The following is a 14,422-nucleotide window of genomic DNA, read 5'->3' as shown; positions in this document are numbered from 1 at the left end:
CCATGTCTCCTGCATTGCAGGTGAATTCTTTACCGTCTGAGCTATTCCCTAAGTAATTGTGTTATCAAGTCTCTTATTTTTACGTAGTATCCAATAAATATGGTCAAAACCTTCTACCACATGGGTTTATTGATTTTACTTTATTTTTCTATCCATTTTTTGGTCTATATATTTCAGTCATGCTCTTAAGTGCATAAAGAATCATGATTTTTATTTACTTTTGTAGCTAAACTGGTAAAGAATCTGCGTGTGATGCAGGAGGCCCTGGTTCAATTCCTGGGTGGGGAAGATCCACTGGAGAAGGGATAGGCAACCCACTCCAGTATTCTGCCCTGGAGAATTCCATGGACAGAGGAGCCTGGCAGACTAAAGTCCGTAGGGTCACAAAGAGTTGGACACGACTGAGCAACTTTCAGTTTCACATACACAAGTTAGTACACAAATACATCCTCATTGTTAAAATGCGAACAATACAGAAATGGAAGTGAAAGATCGCTACTCAGTATTCTGTACACTAAAACAACAATGAGATACCATTTTCCCAATAATAGATTGGCAAAACTTTTACAGACTGTTACCATTCTCTGACGGCAAGCACGTAGAACATATACATAGTCTCACATTGCTGGTGTGTGTGTGACTAGGAGGGCCCTTGCAGCATTGCCTGGCACGTGTTAAACGTACAGTGAATGCAACCTCTTATGACAAGTGAAATTGCTGAGTGTGATACCACCAGGTTGTCCACCTAAAGAGCTTTCCCCACTCTACATCAAACCCACTCTGCCGAGTCCCCATCTGGCTTCAGTGAGGGAAATCCAATATAAATCATTGTTTCCTCTCCTACCATCATGCTTGTGCAAAGGTTCGGGGTTGCTGGAGATGCTAAGGCATTGGGGTGACTCCCCAGCTCACCTGGGTTTCTCTGAAGCCAAGGATCACTGGCCGCCCACGTGGTTACTTCTCACCACGAGGTCTTGTGCTACACGTGGCTTAAGGAACCCTTTGGTGAGGTTGGGAGCCCAGGTGCCTCAACCCACCTGAAATTGAATCCGAGCAGAATCCTGTGGGACTCTCCCGGGGACAGGCTCTACCCCCCGACCCCGCCCCTTCCAAGACTCCTCACATTATCCCTTGTTCTGTGGCTTAACATTTTCCTAGAGGGGAAAGGCCTTTGCCTATAGGCTGTTTCTGCATTCTGTCCTGTTCTGATTAAGGAATTTCAAGTCCTCCTCAGCTACTAGAATTAAGGAGACAGAAAAGAAAAAGTGTAAACAGATAAAGTGTGATATTTCATAAATAATTCTGGCACAATATCCTTCATGGTGATTCCATCTTAAAGCCTAATACTCCTTTCTTCTTTCCCAGCTCGATTTGCGTATGTACCCCTAACACACAGACACACACACACACACACACACACACACACACACACACACACTCCATTTAAAAAGACAGCTGGAGCAATGTGAGTCAATGCCAGCCAGGCCTTTCTTGCACCTCTCAGTGGAGCAGAGGCTCACGTTCAATAGCTGCTAACTAGGCTCTCTGACCATGCCGCCCTCTTGGTCTTTTCTGTAGGATATTCAAGGTTGCCTGGCAACCACAAGCCCGTTGGCCTATCACATGGTTTCCTTGAAGAAAATGGCAAAGCACTCGCTCCTGACGCAGTCCCAGCAAGGCCTAATTAGTGTGAACCAGGAATCAATCATAGAAGGGGGGAGGCGCTATAAAAGGGTTTAAAGAGCACAGAGGACAGTCTGTGATGAGTGCCTGGGAGCTGGTGTGAAAATGGCCATCGTTTCTTAATTTTACCCCTTGCTGTCTCCATGATGGAACCAGGATGGGGCATAGCAAGGTGGATGGTAGCAAGACTCCTGTCTGAGCTACTACTGAAGGAATTGAAGGAATCTTTAATCTGGAGAAGATTCCTTTAGAGAATTGGAGACATGGTTGTCTTTAAATATTTGGAATCTGAGAGTGTAAAAAAGGGATTAGTCTGGTCCTGGGTGTAGCATGAGGGAGAAGTAAATGTGGGCCCATTATGAGGTAGTGTTTTTTTTTAACTTTATATTTTATATTGTAATATAGCCAATTAACAGTGTTGTGATAGTTTCAGGTGGACTGCAAAGGGACTCAGCCATACATATACATGTATCCATTCTCCCCCAAACTCCCCTGCGGCCAGGTTGCCGCATAACACTGAGCAGAGTTCCCTGTGCTATACAGTAGGACCTTGTTGGTTATGTGTTTTAAATATAGCAGTGTGTACATGAAGGAGTGGTTTTGAAAACTACATGTTTCCTAGAGGAAGGGGCTAGTCTTGGGGAGGTGGTGTATTCTCTGCGGCACAGGCATGCTTGCTGGGGAAGGATGTGCTCAGATGGACACTGATACCCTTGATATGTGCACGTACATCCACAACACCTCATCTTGGACAGGTCAGCATTCCTGAGTGGTTGCAAGTAGCTCAGCGTGTAGGCACTGAGTCTGTCTCATCCATATCCTGGGTCCTAAGAACCAGACACCCTCTGGTCTCCATTGGCAAGTGCTGGGTATGCTGTTGACCTCCTCCTCATACACCATGGAAATCCCAGCCCAGGGTCTCCTGAATGCACAGATGGGGTGGGGACCAAGGCTGGTGTGACCAGGGCTGCTGCTGGGAACACTGAGCGCAGCAGTGGGGTTTGGGTGATCTCATGGGTTGGATGGTAAAAAGATTCACCCACTCTTGCTGGGCAAGAGTGAACAGGGCACAGGTCAAAGGTTATAAGAAGGACTTCTGAAGTTGGAGTCAGGGCCAGAAAATTATGGAGTACAAGAGAGGAGATGGAGAGAGAGAGAAGTTGGTGCCACACAACATCAAAATTCATTTCAGGTGCTGGGTGTGTCAAACTGAGATAAGAATAGGTAAGCAGGAGAAGCAGGCTCCCGAGGGGCAAGCTACTACACCCTGACCAGTGCTGCCATTTCCCGCGTATCTGCCACATGCCAGCATCTTTCCATTGAACTGTCTTTGATCAGTTACAACTGGTAAGGCAGTCAATAATATCCCCTCTTTACAGGTGTGGAAACTGAGGCATGGAAGGGCCAAGTGACTTGCCCAGAGTGACTTACAAAGAGAGGAGTCAAGATGCAAATACAGATACGCCTCCTCCAAATGTCATCTTTGGTACTGATCGACCCCCACCCCACCCCCTCACTCCCCCTACCCCCCCCACAGCACCCCCTTCACCCCACCCCCACCCCCCCGCATCAGCAAGCAGAGATCCAAGCATCAAGGCTCCAGTTGTGCACACAGAGCCTGGGCTCCTTGGTTGTGGGATGGAGGTATGTGTTAACCTAAGAGCTTGGCAACATTCAGTTGTGCGCTCCTTTTTTTAAATAGTTTTTTTTTTCTTTTACATTCTAAAGTAGAAGGATAACAGAGACGGTACGTGTGTAAAGGACATTTAGGCATACAGCTGGATGATGTTTTACAAATGCATACGTCTGTATAATCATCACCAAGACAGGATATAGGCTATGCATTTGTAAAACATCAAATCATCCAGGGACTTTTCTGGTGGCTCAGTGAATAATAATCTGACTGCCCAGCAGGGGACGTAGGTTCAGTCCCTGGGACGGGAAGATCCCCTAGAGAAGGAAACAACAACCCAGTCCAGTATTCTTGCCTGGGAAATCCCATGGACAGAGGAGTGTAGCGGGCTACAATCCATGGGGTTGCAAACGACACGACTGAGTGACTAAATAACAAGGCAAGATACAGGATATTTCCAGCAGCTCCACTTGTGTTTTTCTTAACACAAATCGGAACTCTATCAGAACAGCTAAGCATATACATCAATGGGTCATACGGTGCTAGACAGAGCCTAACAAGGTTTGCTAACACAGGCACTGTTTTCTCCCCCAAATGCTATGGTTTCCAGAGCCCAGCAGAGGTGGGAATGAGGCTGTCGGTCAGTAGATAAGATCCTCAAGCCCAGCATCTGAGATGGTTGATCATCTCTGGGCTGCAGTTCCTATTTTGTCTGATAATGGGGAGAGGGCAGTCTTGTTTAAACTCTCCCTGTTCCAGCCTCTGTTATCCAAACATGCTGCCCTGTTATCTCACTGAGGCTAGAATTAACCTGTGTTTAAACTCCCAGGAGCCTCAGGGAGGGCGCATCATTGCTAAAAATCCATCTCTTAATGAAATTAGAGCAGTGTTCCTGAAGTGTTACCTGAGAACCCAGAACTCTGTCTTATAGCTCTGGGGGTATTGGGGGTTTTCATTCCCCCCGGCAGTTGTTCAGGATCCCTGCAGCCCACTGGCCTCAAGAAAGTGAGCAAGGAGGCCTGGGTGACCCTGTCTGGAGGATGCAAGTGCCAGATGGCAGGGCAGGTGCTCCAGCTGACTTAACCACTTATCAGATGCCCCCAGCGGACAGTAATGTTTTCAGAAGGTGGCAGGAGAAGGTGTCCCACTCCACCATCTCCTCCTCCCATTTCTTCAACCTGCCCCATTTGGTCAGAAGGCCATCTACTAGTGCCTAGCTGCTGGCTTCACTTGGTCCCCATCGTACCAGATCCCTGACAAAGGCTGCTGGCTAGATCCCTAGAAGGACATTGGCTGCCTCTGAAACTCACCATTTATAGACTGCCAGGGGGGTGCACTATGAAACTCACTCCCTGGCTGCCTATAGGGGAGATTCCTGTTGGAGTAGAGGGTGATTGGTCTTACTGCAGTCTCGTTGAGGGGCTTGGACATCTGCCGAGGTCATCCTCTATCTTCTCTGCCCTCCTGAGCTGAGCCAGGACTTCTAGTCTTTAGTTTTCATCAATGGGGTGGAAGGAAGAAGAGTGTAACTCTGGGAGGCCTCACCCATGGATGGGGTGGCCAACCTCACATCCAGCTACTGTGGTTATTGGCCATGCGTGTGTGTGTGTGTGTTCAGTGGGTCGGTCTTTTCTGACTCTTTGTGACCTCGTGGACTGTAGCCCACCAGGCTCCTCTGTCCATGGGATTCCCCAGGCAAGAATACTGGAGTGGGTAGCCCTTCCCTAGGGAATCTTCCCCACCCAGGGATTGAACCTATGTCTCCTGCATTGGCAGGCAGGTGTTTTTTTTTTTTTTTTTTTTTTAACCAGTGTACCACCTGGGAAACTCTGTGGTTTTTGGTTACAGATGGCAAATATCAATTTCCAGTTCCAAATGCCCAACCCAGTGTCTTGGGACAGAAGCCAGCTTCTTTATGAATATACCTAAAGTGATCCTTTTTTTATAGTCAACCTCTGGGGAAGGTGAATGTCCCCAGGGCCACAATCTTTCCCAGCACCTCTGCTCCTGTAAATGGCAGAAAGGAGCCTCCAGGTCAGCGTGGCTCCTTGCACACTTGTGTTTTCCTCTCACCTTCTCTAACTTCTGCGGTGATGGAAAGAAGGAAACAGACTCATAATGAGGAGAACAGGAAGAGGGACCCACAATAGATTAAGTGATTAACAAGTTTCTGGAAGCCAGAAAGTAATGGGTAATACTGAGCCCAAACAGCTGAATACTCTCATAGGACACAGTTATCACTTCCCCCAGAAAACTGCCAAATTCAGAGTCTGATCAAGAGAGTGGTCGGCGTGGTTAAAGAAAAAGAGAGTGAAGTCGCTCAGTCGTGTCTGACTCCTTGCGGACCCATGGACTGTAGCCTACCAGGCTCCTTTATCCATGGAATTTTCCAAGCAAGAGTACTGGAGTGGGGTGCCATTCCAAGCAAGAGTACTGGAGTGGGTTGCCATTTCCTTCTCCAGGGGATCTTCCTGACCCAGCGACTGAACCCAGGTCTCCTGAATTGCAGGCAGACGCTTTACTTTCTGAGCCACCAGGGAAGTTACTTAGCATCAGTGTGGTTACTTAGCATCTATTCCAGGAGGAGGTGGAGCACTTGTCTGGGCACAGACCCCTTTGTCTCCTGCTGCGTTGGATGGTGCTTAGAACAGTTGCTCTCAAACTCGACTGCACTTTAAAATGCCTCCAAAGCTCTGAAATATCCCCAAGCCCAGGCTGCATAGCAGATCAGTTAAATCAGAGTGCTTGCTAACGGGCACTTTTCTGGCAGTCCGGTGGTTGAGACTCGGCTCTGTGTTTTCCCAGCAAGGGGCGCAGGTTTGATCCCTGATAGTTTATTTTCTTGGGCTCCAAAATCACTGCAGATGGTGACTGCAGCCATGAAATTAAAAGACACTTGCTTCTTGGAAGAAAAGCTATGACCAACCTAGGCAGCATATTCAAGAGCAGAGACATTACTTTGCTGACAAAGGTCCGTCTAGTCAAAGCTATGGCTTTTCCAGTAGTCATGTATGGATGTGAGAGTTGGACCATAAGGAAGGCTGAGCACTGAAGAATTGATGCTTTTGAACTGTGGTGTTGGAGAAGACTCTTGAGAGTCCCTTGACTGCAAGGAGTTCCAACTAGTCCATCCTAAAGGAAATCAACCCCAAATATTATTTGGAAGGACTGATGCTGAAGCTGAAGTTCCAATACTTTGGCCATCTGATGCGAACTGACTCACTGGAAAAGACCCTGATGTTGGGAAAAATGGAAGGCAGGAGAAGAAGGGTCAACAGAGGATGAGATAGTTGGATGACATCACCAACTTGATGGACATAAGTTTGAGTAAACTCCGGGAGTTGGTGATGGACAGGGAGGCCTGGCGTGCTGCAGTCCATGGGGTTGCAAAGAGTTGGACACGACAGAGCGATTGAACTGAACTGAGGGAAATATGATCCCACATGCATGCAGTGTGGCCCCAAACAAAGCAAAACAAAAGAGAATACCGGGGGGAGGGGTACCCAGAGTTCAGCATTTCTAAAGTTCCCTGGTTGTGTTTATCAGGCAGCCATGGTTGAGAACTATTGGTCCAGGGGACACTCTTCTTTCAGGGCATTGAAAAGGGAGAGATTCATCTTGCTCCCTGGCTGCTGATCCATAAGAGGGGATCCCTGGACATACCTCCTGGCCTGGGCCCTCATCACCTGGAAGGATGACCCAGACTCTCTCGTCACTCTGATCCCTGTTCCCACCCTCTTTGTCTGTCTCTCGGCCCTTTGAGTGATCTTCCTAAGGGTCAACGCTATTCCTGTCACCCGCTTTCCGTTCTTCCTACAGAACAAGTCCAGGCAGTGGAGACCCTTCAAGGATCCCCGTGCTTTCCCTTCCTTTCTTCCACCAGCCCTGAGCTCTAATCTCACTGAGGAGCGAGCTCATCTTATTCTTGTGTTGCTTCCCCCATCCTCAGTGCCTAGCCAGGCACCATGCAGAGAGATGCTCCCATAAACAGCTTGTCAAGCTGAATTTTTTTTAAAAAGTATTAAATAAGAATTGAATCGCTAGTCTATGTCTGACGCAGGATACAGCATGCTTGGGGCTGGTGCATGCGGATGACCCACAGAGATGCTATGGGGAGGGAGGTGGGAGGGGGGTTCATGTTTGGGAACACATGTAAGAATTAAAGATTTTAAAATTTAAAAAAAATAAATTAAAAAAAATTAAAAAACAAATAAAACAAATACATTACCCTATGTAAAAAAAAAAAAGTATTAAATATAGTTGATTTACAATGTTGTGTTAGTTTCAGGTATATGGCAAAGTGATTTGGTTTTATATATATATACCTTTTCAGATTCTTTCCCATTATAGTTATTAAAAGATTTGGAGTAGAGTTCCCGGTACTGTACGGTAGGACCTTGCTGATTATTTTATACTTAGTAATGTGTATGTATTAATCCTGAAAGTGAAAGTGTCAGTTGCTCAGTCATGCCTGACTCTTTTCGACCCCATGGTTTCCCTGTCCTTCACTATCTCCCGGAGTTTGCTCAAATTCATGTCCACTGAGTTGGTGACACCATCCCACCATCTCATCCTCTGTCTCCCTCTTCTCCTCCTGCTCTCAGTCTTTCCCAACATCAGAGGTTTTTCCAGTAAAATACCTTCTATCGTTCTTAAGTGAGGAATTCTACTGTTCTTAAGTGAACAATACAAAGAAATAGAGGAAAACAGTAGAATTCCCTTGCTTAAACACAGTAATGAATATTATTTCCAGTCAACACAGACTCATCTGAGACCTTTTAATCGCTGCCTGATCTTCCACCCTTCTCTTTGATAACCAGCATCCTCTTGCTAGCTGTTCCCAGTCTTACCTATAACATTTTTAGTACTGAAAACACAAAGTGTAAAATGCGAAAAGTGAGAAACATTCGAAGGTATGTCTCGTCTTGTGCTTTCTCACCTACCGTCCCCTCCGCTGCCCGCCCCCTGGACAGCCGTGCTCCAGACCTGGTTAGAGATCACTTCCTCTTTCCCAGCTAGGGAACAGTGGGACTGGCTGTCACCTGCTGTGTGTATCCTCGTGGCCCGGTGCCGCCCTAAACCAGCACCTTCCCCGGCCCACTTTCTGTTTTCCTGTGTGAGTTACTTATCCGGATCCTCCGTGGGTGAAACAGAGGGAAAGAGAGGGAGGGGGTGCCGGCCCTGGCTCCTCCCAGCTCCTCTAGTGGCCCGTGGTCTATTAAGCTGATCGGAGCCCTGGCTTAGGCACCTTTGTTAGCCTTCTGCCCTCGCAGCCCCACAGTTCATGGGCTCCAGGCCCCCAGACAGGGGATGGTGGCTATGGACAGGCTTGTGCCTTGTGGGTGGCCAGGCCACCTCTCTCCTCCTCCTGTTCCAGGTGCCCCCATTACAAGGCAGCCCGGTGTGGGGCCAGGAAGGACTGTTTGTTCAATTGTCACAGCAGAGGGGCGATTTCTGGGTGCTGGAGGGGAGGACCAGCTGTTTCATCTCCAAAGCTAGTCCTGGTTCCCCGACCTGAAAGCCTCCCTAGGTTTGATCGAATCTCTGTGTCTCACAATTGCCTCTAATTTCATTGCCTTCATGGGAAGAAGAGTGCTTTTCCTTGCAGCTAAGATTATTTTTATGTTCCCATTTTTAAAAAATGTTTTTTGCCTCCTGGGGGGAGGTGGGAACCCAGACTCTTCATTTCCAGCAAGTAACATGAGAAATCCTCTTCTGGGATCTCTTCCTGTAACCCACCCACCCCAACTCACACCCCAGCCATCCTCCCCTGTCCTGCTCCTGAGAAGGTGGAACAGGCTGGCTGGGAGGCCCGCTGGGGACCCCTGGTTTAAGGGACACGCTCCACAGGGCTCTGCTCTGTGGTCGAAGCAGCTACAGGCACAGTAAAGGGAGGGGCTGATGTATTTCCCATTTTTCCTTCCTCTCCAGAGACCTTTTTCAAACCTCCCATCTCAGGAACACCCAGAAGGACTTCAACTTTGGCTTAACTCATCCATCCATTCACTCACTCATTCAACACCTACTCATTAAGACTCTAATATGTGCAAGGCACTACACAGTCAAAAACTTCTTATTTAACAGAGACTCTGCTCTTGGCTTCCCTGGTGGCTCAGACGGTAAAGAATCTGCCTGCAGTGCAGGAGATGCAAGAGACCTGGGTTTGATCCCTGGGTTGGGAAGATTGCCTGGAGGAGGAAATGGCAACCCACTTTAGTATTTTCACGGACAGAGGAACTTGGTGGGGGCTACAGTCTACAGGCTCACAGAGTCAGACACAACGGAGCACACACACATCCTTCCAACTAGACAACAGGCTTCTCTGAAGCAGGAAGCATGGCTTATTCATCCTGGTCCTGCCACACTCATCACAGCACCTGGTACCGAGCCAGTGTTCTAGAAAGATTAGCTGAACAAGAAGAGACTGGTGAAGTCACTTGTCTAAAGTCACACTTTGAGCATAGGGTAAAAATGAGATGTGAATCATGGGTTGCTGCTACCAGAAGGCACCTCTGTGTGAATTAGGACAAGGCTCCCTTTCTAAGGGGATTGTCTGCAAAAAAGGCAAGACCTCTGGACCAGAGAGAAAAAGACACTCCTTTCCTAGCAGATGCAGCCCTGTGCCGGGGTCCCTGGGTCCCAGGGTCTCAGGGCTTGGCTGAGCCAGAAGAGCTAGATTTTAGCCCCTTCTCACTCCCCACGGTTTCCAGCCGGGGCAGAGTGAGGGATGGCCTGTTTAAATGCAGATCAGCCACATTCCGAAACCTGTGTTTTTCTTTTCTGCCACTCAAACAAGAGCAATTCTCCCCGGACAGGTTCAAGTCAAGAGAAAGCTGTGTGTGTGTGTGTGTGTGTGTGTGTGTGTGTGTGTGTGTGTGTGTGTAAGACGGACAGGTTCAAGTCAAGAGAAAGCTGTGTGTGTGTGTGTGTGTGTGTGTGTGTGTAAGACGGACAGGTTCAAGTCAAGAGAAAGCTGTGTGTGTGTGTGTGTGTGTGTGTGTGTGTAAGACGGACAGGTTCAAGTCAAGAGAAAGCTGTGTGTGTGTGTGTGTGTGTGTGTGTGTGTAAGACGGACAGGTTCAAGTCAAGAGAAAGCTGTGTGTGTGTGTGTGTGTGTGTGTGTGTAAGACGGACAGGTTCAAGTCAAGAGAAAGCTGTGTGTGTGTGTGTGTGTGTGTGTGTGTGTAAGACGGACAGGTTCAAGTCAAGAGAAAGCTGTGTGTGTGTGTGTGTGTGTGTGTGTGTGTGTGTGTAAGACGGACAGGTTCAAGTCAAGAGAAAGCTGTGTGTGTGTGTGTGTGTGTGTGTGTAAGACACACAGAGAGATTTTTGCTAAGAAATAGTAAAAGCTCAAACAGCTGCTGCCATGTTCCTCTTGACTGCAATTTGGATAGTTATTATCCCCCCTACCCCACCTAGAAACCGAACAGAACAAAACTCATCCAGTTGTCTGAGCACTGAGTCTTAAGTGCAAGAGGCAGTGGGAAAATGTCTGAGAAAGACTGAAGGTTGCAGACTCACTGAAGGTTAAGGAAAAAAAAAAGCTTCCTCGGGCAGGAAGCATTTAGCCAAGAGCATGGGGGAAGGTACATCTTCACACAGTTGACAAGACTTTGGGTTTGAAATCTGAAAGCTGAGGAACTGCAGGCAGAAACTGAACACTTCTTGCAAATATCAATAAAGTAAGATAAAATAAAGGCTTTCCAATAAAGTAAGACTTACAAAGTGAGCCTCATAAGGCAAGAATAGGGTGAGGTTTCCACAGGAGGGCTGACTGAGACTTAGTCTCGGTTCCTGTGTGCAAAGTGGGCATAATACCTAACACACAAGGTTACCCAGGGGAGTGGATGGGATCACCTAAGCGAAATGACTGACATGTGCTCTGGTGTACAGTAAATATGTACTAAATGACAATTTCAATTGTTTCTTGGCCCCGCCACGTGGCATGTGGGATCTTAGTTCCCAGACCACGGATGGAACCTGTGCTGCCGCCCCCCACCCCACCCCCGCAGTGAAAGCACAAAGTCTTCACCACTAGACCACCAGCGAAGTTTCACAGTTTCAATCATTTTGATTAAAGATTGATGATGATGATGATGATGGTGATGGGGTGGTGGTGATGTAACTCTCAGGATAAGAAATGTCTGCCACTGAAAAGAGAAGTGAAGAGAGCTCACCAGCCTCCGCTAGAAAGGGAGAAAGAACAAGAGCCTCTTGTCCTGCTTTTTGTTCCCTTCTCCTCTCATGGCAAATGCAGAAAGCAAGTAGAGCTGCTAAAAGCCTTGGCAGAAGGGCCACGGGAGGACAGAGTGAAAGGAGAGAGGCTCTCCAGCCCTTCAGCACCCCCATCACTCCAGCATCCCACCCCCCAGGGACCCTGTGTGTATGGAGACTCTGGAGAAGGGCAAAGCAGGCAGGGGCCTGGGGTGCAGTGGGGGTGCAGGACTTCCTGTTTTTCCCAGGGTGAGAGGACAGTCGTCGGGGGGAGTGGAGAGGAATCAGAAGTTGGAACGTCTGGGAGAGGCAGTTCTGAAGACCTGTGGCAACAGAGAGTGGCATCCACTGTGCTTGAAGACCGTGGCGCTGAGGCGCAGCCCCGCAAAACAGGAGATGCAAGACAGAAATGGCCCCTCTCCTCCCACGGCATGTGCACGCAGTCCTGTCTCACTCTCTGTGACCCCACGAACTCTAGCCCGCCAGGCTCCTCTGAGCTGGCTTCAAATGTACCCCAGGCTAAATATTCTGGTCCTTTCTGAGCAAAAGCATGCAATTACTTAGGCCCAGTACCTTGGCATATGTTTGCCTTTTCCCTTCCTTCCACACTGCTATCCGATCCATTGGCAAGTCCTATTGACTCCATCGCCGTATATATTCCAAATTTGACCACTTCTCACCACCTCCACCTCTCTGACATCAGTCCAGGTTACCATCATCATCTCTTGTCCAGACTGTGACAGTAGACTCCTGGCTGGTCTCTTAATGGCCCTCCTTTCCCTGCGGCAGCCAGGGTGAAATTTCTAAAACGTAAGTCTAGTTGTGCTTGTCCTCTGCTTAAATCCTTTTGTGCTCTTGATTTCATTCAGAATTGAAGACAAAGTCCTTGCAAAGACCTACAAAGTAGGCATGGTCCTGCCTCCGGTTGCTTCTTCAACCACAAACTCCGATAGCAACAGCAGCTGGAAAAATGAAACAGAATCCACTTCCTAGAAAAGGCAGGGAGAAAAGACAACCTTGGGCCTCCTCTGCCACTGGCAGATTTCCAGGAAGCGCAGTGTAATGACCTCCCCACATGAGACTCTGCAGTAAATAGACAAATAGCAAGAAAAGTCATGGGAGGTCGGGGTATTTTCAAGGCATCACTGTGAGTAAAGTTAAAAATTAAAGACAAGTCTCACACAGGGAAAAAATGCTTACAGTCCTAACAAAGGATCGATATCCAGAATATAAAGATACTTTCCATATATCAATAAGAAATAATATCCCAGTAGGAAAATGGGCAAAGGATATGTAAAGGCAACTCATAGTAAAACTGTAAATGGCCAATAAACACCCAAAAAACAGTCAACCTCATCATAATGAGGAAAATTCAAGTTAGAGCAACGAAATACCTTGTATAAATAAGAAAGATTGATGACATGAGCAAGGGTGTGCAGAAAGAAGAGTGCAAATTAGTACAACCTTTTTGTAATGAGCATTCTCTATCTCAAAACTTTTTAAAGGCTTCCCTGGTGGCTCAATTGTAAAGAATCTGCCTGCCAACGCAGCAGGTTCAATTCCTGATCCAGGAAGCTCCCACACGCCACAGAGCAACTAAGGCTGGTGCCATAACTACTGAAGCTGAGCTCCAGAGCCCAGGTTCTGCAACAAGAGAAGCAACTGAAATAAGAAGCCCATGCACTACGGTTAGACAGCAGCCCCTGCTCGCCACAACTAGGGAAAAGCCCGTATAGCAACGAAGACTCAGCACAGCCAAAAAATAAATCAATAGTCATTTAAAATAGAAAAAAAAAACAACAACAACACCTTTTAAAATGCCTGACTTCCCTGGTGGTCCAGTGGCTAAGATTCCACTGCAGAGGGCATGGGTTGGATTCCTGGTGGGGGACGTTCCTCATCTGTAAAAACCAATAAACATTCCTTACTCACTGAGATGCTGTAATGGACAGAGGCGTTCTTTCATGGACTGACTCTTCCTTGAGTGCCAGCAAGATGCCAAATACTACTGAAGGTGAGGATAGACGAGAATACAGAACTAAACCCCCGCTCTCATGGAATTTACATTCTAGTGGGGGCAAAGAAAACAGAACAAAGAAAGAAAACAAAACAAAAAACCAAAAAGGGGACTATCAGATAGAGATGAGTGCTATTAAGAAATAACACGATGGAGGTGAAATGAGAACTGTCACAAAAGCCTTCTGAGGAGCTGGCATTTGCTCCAAGATCTGAATTGTCTGGAAGAGGCTGACACCAGGAAGTTCAGGGGCAGACTCTCCAGAAATAAGACAAAGCAGTGGCTTCTGGGGAGACAATGTTCTTTAGACCCTCAGTGGTGTCCGACTCTTTGGCAAAGCCATGGACTGTAACCCGCCAGGCTCCTTTGTCCATGGGATTTTCCAGGCAGGAATACCAGAGGGGGTTGCCATTTCCTTCTCCAAAGAGACAATGATATTACCTAAATGAAAGTCAAGTAAAGGTTACAGGATTAATTTAGCGCAAGACATTTTTACTATACATCTGCTGTGTGCTAGTAAATATCTTAGGCATAGAGATCAGTACAGCCCCAGTCTTTAAAGCACTCATTATTGAGGAGGAAACAACAGAAAACCGATAGTTTCTCAGCTGATGAAATGGTGCATATAATCAAGAGGTGACCATTTTTAATTCATATTTTTGCAAATGTGCCCAGAGGGTGCAGACATTGCCATAGATCACTCAATTGCCCGGTTTAGGGTTGTTGTTCAATCGCCCAGTCGCATAGGACTCTTCACGACCCCATGGACTGCAGCACACCAGGCACCCCGTCCCTCACCATCTCCTGGAGTTTGCCCAAGTTCATGTCCATTGAATCAACCATCTCATCCTCCGTCGCCCCTTTCTCCTCCTGCC

Source organism: Budorcas taxicolor, chromosome 21 (genome assembly GCF_023091745.1).
Source record: "Budorcas taxicolor isolate Tak-1 chromosome 21, Takin1.1, whole genome shotgun sequence".
Classification (NCBI taxonomy): domain Eukaryota; kingdom Metazoa; phylum Chordata; class Mammalia; order Artiodactyla; family Bovidae; genus Budorcas; species Budorcas taxicolor.
The sequence above is the reverse complement of the archived record's forward strand: the minus strand, read 5'-3'. Positions refer to the sequence as shown.